Source organism: Penaeus monodon, chromosome 13 (genome assembly GCF_015228065.2).
Source record: "Penaeus monodon isolate SGIC_2016 chromosome 13, NSTDA_Pmon_1, whole genome shotgun sequence".
Classification (NCBI taxonomy): Eukaryota; Metazoa; Arthropoda; class Malacostraca; order Decapoda; family Penaeidae; genus Penaeus; species Penaeus monodon.
Genome location: NC_051398.1, coordinates 28,651,032 through 28,656,662, shown reverse-complemented (window position 1 = coordinate 28,656,662; position 5,631 = coordinate 28,651,032). Strand labels below are relative to the sequence as shown.

The following is a 5,631-nucleotide window of genomic DNA, read 5'->3' as shown; positions in this document are numbered from 1 at the left end:
TAAAAGTGTTAGTAAAGTTTAAAAAGTTTTTATAATTACCCTTGACATGAATAAAATATTGATGAGGTAGAGAATTACATACATGCCATGCCCACTGTGATTTATTTTTAATAATTTTGCTTCACATAGATGGCTTTTAAAAAACAATATAATGCAATATGATGTATTTAAAAGATCTAGATGATAAAAAGTAAAGAGACGAGATTTTCCCAATTTATCTTTGCATAGAGGAGCAATAGGAAAAAGGAAAAGGTAAAAGGGTTTTAGCAGAAAAAAAACCATACGCACCAAAATTACTACTTTACCCCAAATACAATTCATTCCGAGAAAATAGAGCAGGAAAATAAAATTGGCTGAGACAGGGGGGGCCCTAAAGGAGTGGGGAGGGGGGGGGTTTCATTTAGGTGATATTTTTGTAGGGGTTAAGGAAACTTGAAATCCCAGTTTTAATAGGGGACACAAATACAATTTGTTTTTGGTGAAAAGTTAAAAGGGAAAAAATTGACAAATTTATCTAGAATACAATGAAAAGGCCCAGGGGTTTAATGGGTATTGGGGAGGTTCCCCATTTTCAGTTTTAGGGGCCCTATTTTTTTTCATGGTTTATTGATGAAAAAACCAGTCAGCAAAACAAAAATCCCCTCATTTTTCACCCCCATTTCTTACGCATCATTTGTGAAGTTTTTTGTGTTAGTAAGAGTTTTAAGCTTAAAAAAGCAAAAAATGGTTTTTAGCATAAAGTAAAAGGGAAATCCTATTCCCCCCCTTTCTCTCTTTTTTTCTTTTCACTTTTATATTTACTTTTTTTGTGCCCAAACAGAAAGACATGCAAATTTGAAAAAAGGGAAGAGGTTAAAGTAAAAAAAGGCTCCCTTGTACATGGTTCCTTTCTGAAGAGACGTTAAAGACAAAACCTCAGATCCCCCAGTTTTTCAAAAGGTTCCATACCCCTACGGCAAAAAATTCGCAGTCAAGGTTCGTTTTTGAATTTTGTTTGCCATCTTTAAAATTTTAGAATTCTTTGGGTCTTGAAACATTTCGTTTTTTTGAAAAAAATGCTGTCAGCTTTCGCCTTTTTTTGAGTGTTTAAATCTGTAATAGCTTTAAGGTTAGGAATTGTTTTTGCTTTTTAGAACAGTTAATATTTTTGCAGCAAATGAATGTTTATTTACATTCCATTTTTCCTGCCTAAAATTTTGAAGTTGATGATATTTTTCTTTTGTTTTTTGTTAATTTATTTATTTGTGTAAAAGAAATATTTTTTTTGTTTGTCACTGAGAAGTTAAAGTTTTTAAAAAAAAAAAAAAATAATAGTAATGACGTTGTTTTAGAATAGAACTTCAAGACTTTTTTTTTTTTTTATTTGAAGGAAATTACGTTTTTAAAATCCGGACATGAGTTATTGTCCCTTTTATTTCTAATTAACCTTTATTTTTTTTTTATCTTATGCATTTAAATCATTGTGTTAACACTGCATTCTTTTGAAAGTTTTTACCTCACTTTGGGAAAATTAAAAAATTTTCAAATTTTCTAATCACAATTTTTTTGAATTTCTTTTTTTTTACAAATATGTTATCAAGAGGCCTAAAATATTTAAGAAAAATGCGTATTTTCCTCTGCGATTTCTCCTTTTATCCATTGATAAGCCCATGTTTCCAGAGGAAAAAGAGGAGAAAGAGGTAGAACCAACCCCACCCAAGCGTGGGAAAGGTGGAGCCCTTTTGATCGGGACCCTCTCTGGAGCAAGCGTGAAATTCAGATGTCAGGGAGATTTGCCCTTCAACTCATAAATATGAACTTTTATTCTTTTTTCTAGGCACTAAACTTGCATTATTCATAATATGCTTTTGATAATCCTTAGATTAAAAGAGGGTTACATAGAAAGGGTTGGGGAAAAATGAACCATAATTTCTGGGTTTTAAGGGACCCCGTAAAGGTAAGTTTTATGAAGTGTTTTGTGCGCTGAATCCCCCAAAGGATTAGCTTCCCTCAAAATGAATTAGATAAAAGCCAGATTTTTTTTTCATTTCATTTATTAGCTTTTTTTATGCCAGTGCCCCCTTTCCCAAACTTGAAAATATAATTTTTGTATCTTGTTTGTATTTTTGAAAAATTATTATATTAAACTTGAAGCAAAAATGATTCTTTAGAAAAATAAGTTACATATATGTAATTATAAAAATTTCTGCATAAGGGTAGTAAACAAGAATTACATCATTATGTTAATTCCACAGGACTGTGATCGCCCCTTTAAAAAGAGCGCCAGTACAGCACCACATAAAGAAGTGTACTAAAGGTCTGTCCATGATCTTTTTGGGCCAGACAGAGTTTGGGGGAGCAAAAGAGGAAGAGGAAGAGCCAAAACCCTCAAGAAGACCCTTTGCAGCCCCAGACCCACCCCTGCCCCACCCAGAAGGGGGAGGGGACGGGGAGAAGAGGGAGACCACCGGGGAAGGGGGAGTCACACTCCTCAAGAGGGAGCAAGAAATTCTGCCCGTTTTTCGAGGGAGTGGTTTTTGATGGGACATGAGTTTATTTGCTTTAATTTTACGATATCAGCACTAATCAAGAAGAAAAGAAATTAAAAAGATAATGTTTCAGCTCCCAGTACCAGCCTCAAAGGCCCTTTTAGGGCAGACAAGAGGGTTTAGTCCGCAGCAAACGGGCCCCTAGCCACACAGACAATTTACCCTGAGACTGCTAGCCAAAAAGGGAACCCAGCCTACTGCCTTATTTGCAGTTTCCGGGGAAAAGAGAAAATTTGGATTGCTTTTTAACTGTTTTCTTCAGACAATTTCTTTTTCTTTGTATCCTCCTTCCCCTTTATCCTCCATTCCCTCTTTCCCTCCCTTTCCCCTGCATGCTTGTGCTCCTTCTTTTCCCCTTCCCTGTCCCTTCCCCCAACCTTTTTCTTTTTCATCTTGTATAATGATTTCCCCCTGATTTTTTTGTGTGAGAGGGGAGAGAAAAAAACTAACACTGATTTTTAGATGTTTTAGATAAGTTCAAAACTTTTTAAACAGAAAAGAATTGCTTCTTGATCCAGGGGTAAGAGGAAGAGAGAAGCCCCCTCAGGCTGGTCTCTGGTTGTGCCTCTGTCAAAAAATGTCAAAACCCAAAGGGCGCATTGGCACTACGTTATGACAAAACAGGACCTACCCGAGCATATGCGAAATATTTTGAGGAAAATCAAAGACAGAAAAACCCTTGTTCGGGTGTTGGAGTGAAGTATAATGTAAAAAAGAATCTCAAATCCCAAAATGGTTTTTAGTACTAGTATACACTGAATATGCATTTAAAAAATTTTTAAAATGCGAAAAAAAATTTATATATGTCACTTGGTTGTTTATATTTACTCTTGTACATTTCATATTTTTTTGTTATTGTTATGCCACTACTTTAACCGTGCTGCTGCCACAGGTCACTTTATAATTTTTATGTTTTAGTGCCCCGTTGCAGTCTTAATATCAGACAGAAGACCAGTTATTGAACATATGGCCTTTAGCAATACTCGCCCCCAGGAAACATTACAGTCTCCCGGGGGCAGGGAAGGAAGGCCTTTTTTTCATCCCTTTAATTTATCTTTTTTTTTAGTTTTATTTTGTTTGATTTTACTGTTCATGTTTTCAGACTAACAGAATGTTCTTTCTGCAGATTCAAAATAAGTTTATGGGTCTATGTAAAGAAAGAAAAAAAACAGTTAATGAGATTGGGATTAGAATTGAAGTTTCCCCATTTTGACAGGGGAGATGAGTAAATTGTATATTAATCTTTTTGAAATAAAAAATTTTGGTCTTATAAGATTATTTTACCGAGTTGCTTTATCTTATTCCTAGATATTAATTTTAAACAGTATGCGTTTTTTCTGAAATTACACCCTTTACAGAATTAAGTATCTTTGTTAAATATCTGTTTCCCTTTTAGATATTGGGTTTTAAAAATTATGTATTCCCGTACCTCAGAAAAATTTGCTTTGAGATTCATCATATTATCACTAAATTTGTACTGGTACTATCACAATGAATACAGTATGCCCTTCTCACCAATGATTAGCAAAGATTTTCCATCAGACTGCAAACTTCGTGTGTTCCCTCTGCTCATTAGTCCTGCTCACTAAGAACCTCTTAGTAGAAACACATGAGTCTTGTCCATCTAGAGGAGTTGGAGAAATGGCCAGGGAGATACACATGTAGAAATGCTGTCCAAGGCCTCCAGCAGCCAAGGAACCCCAATTAAGGACTCACAAAGCCATTCTTCATGCCACAACAGGAGGGACAAAGTGAGATGAGTTAAAGTCACATACAAAATGAATTTCAATTTGATAAAAAAAAACTGTGTACACCACAAAGATAATTATTTTTTTGTTATTATTTATTTTTTATTACTCACATTTAATCTGCAGCTGGCATCTCAATGATGAGAACCATTACTATTATTTAGACTGGTGGAAGTAGTATACATCATTATCCTTAGAATTGTTTGTAACCAGCTTGTTTACAGTATTAAGTGGTGCAGTCTCTCAGTTTCAAATTTGGTATATGTTTTGATACTGAATGTTTATACTGATTTCAGTTTGGAATAAAGATTAATGTATTGATATTAAGTGTGATGTTTACATAGGATAACTGTGATTGTTATTAGAATAATAGTGTCATATTTAAGCAGAAAAATGGTTATTTAAATAGATTACATAAGCAAAAGATATATCATGAAATCTAAGTATATGGCTATTATAGGTTATCATCTTGAGCTCTTTGTCTTAAAACCTTTTACATTTTGTTTGATTTTATGCAGCTCATCTCTCATAATTGCTTCTGAAGGTTTAAAAGAGACAGTGCAAGAACCCATCAAAGTGGAGCAGCCAGAGGAGCCCTTGAGTGTGGGTTCTGTGGAGAAGAAATCAGCAACCAAGTGGACATGGTAGGTTATGCAGCCAGGTGTGGTAAGACTGTAAGGAGTTTTGTATAGATCAAATATGATATATTAACCCAATGGTGCTGAATGCATGCACCAACTACTTATTTTATTTTTGTTAATTCTGTTTACACACTGATGTCTTCACCACTACTTAGCTACCAAGTAGTCAATTACTAGGCCTACCTGATCGCAGGGGTTTACCTCGTTCCTGAGTTTTTAGTAATAGAATTTTTATTTCCGTCATGGTTATCATCATATTTACATTTTGTTATTATGACATTGTTGACCGTGTGATACTTATTTTCCCCCAGCCATATGGCACCACATGCAGTCAGCTAGATGAACATTTGAAGTACAGGAAGCACATGTTTTCTCACTATGTTGTAGCATTTATGATCTGTCAATAAAGGAAAACCAGAAAGAAATTTAAGCCTACTTTAGAGGGCTGTACTCAGTGACCAGTCAGAACTAAACTAGTAAACAAATATTTAATACACTCAACATATACTTCTCTGCTGGCATATGAGTTCATTGTGTCAGTGCAAGAAAATATGCCACCCAGGGTGAGAGGTTAACCTTTCCCGACAGGTGGCATGTACTTACATGCCATGGCATTCCTGGGACTATCTGCCGGGGTCATGTACGTACATGCCATGGTGTATGTATGGCAATGCCATGAGTTTTTTACAATTACAGCAAAATAATATTTTTTTG

General features: G+C 35.0%; 1 protein-coding gene across 4 annotated transcripts in view; it reads left to right on the top strand.

The window, feature by feature from the left end:
- LOC119580229 overlaps window positions 1-5,631 on the top strand; it is a 45,025-nt gene that overhangs the window by 33,835 nt on the left and 5,559 nt on the right. The gene's annotated exons all lie outside the window — the stretch shown is intronic.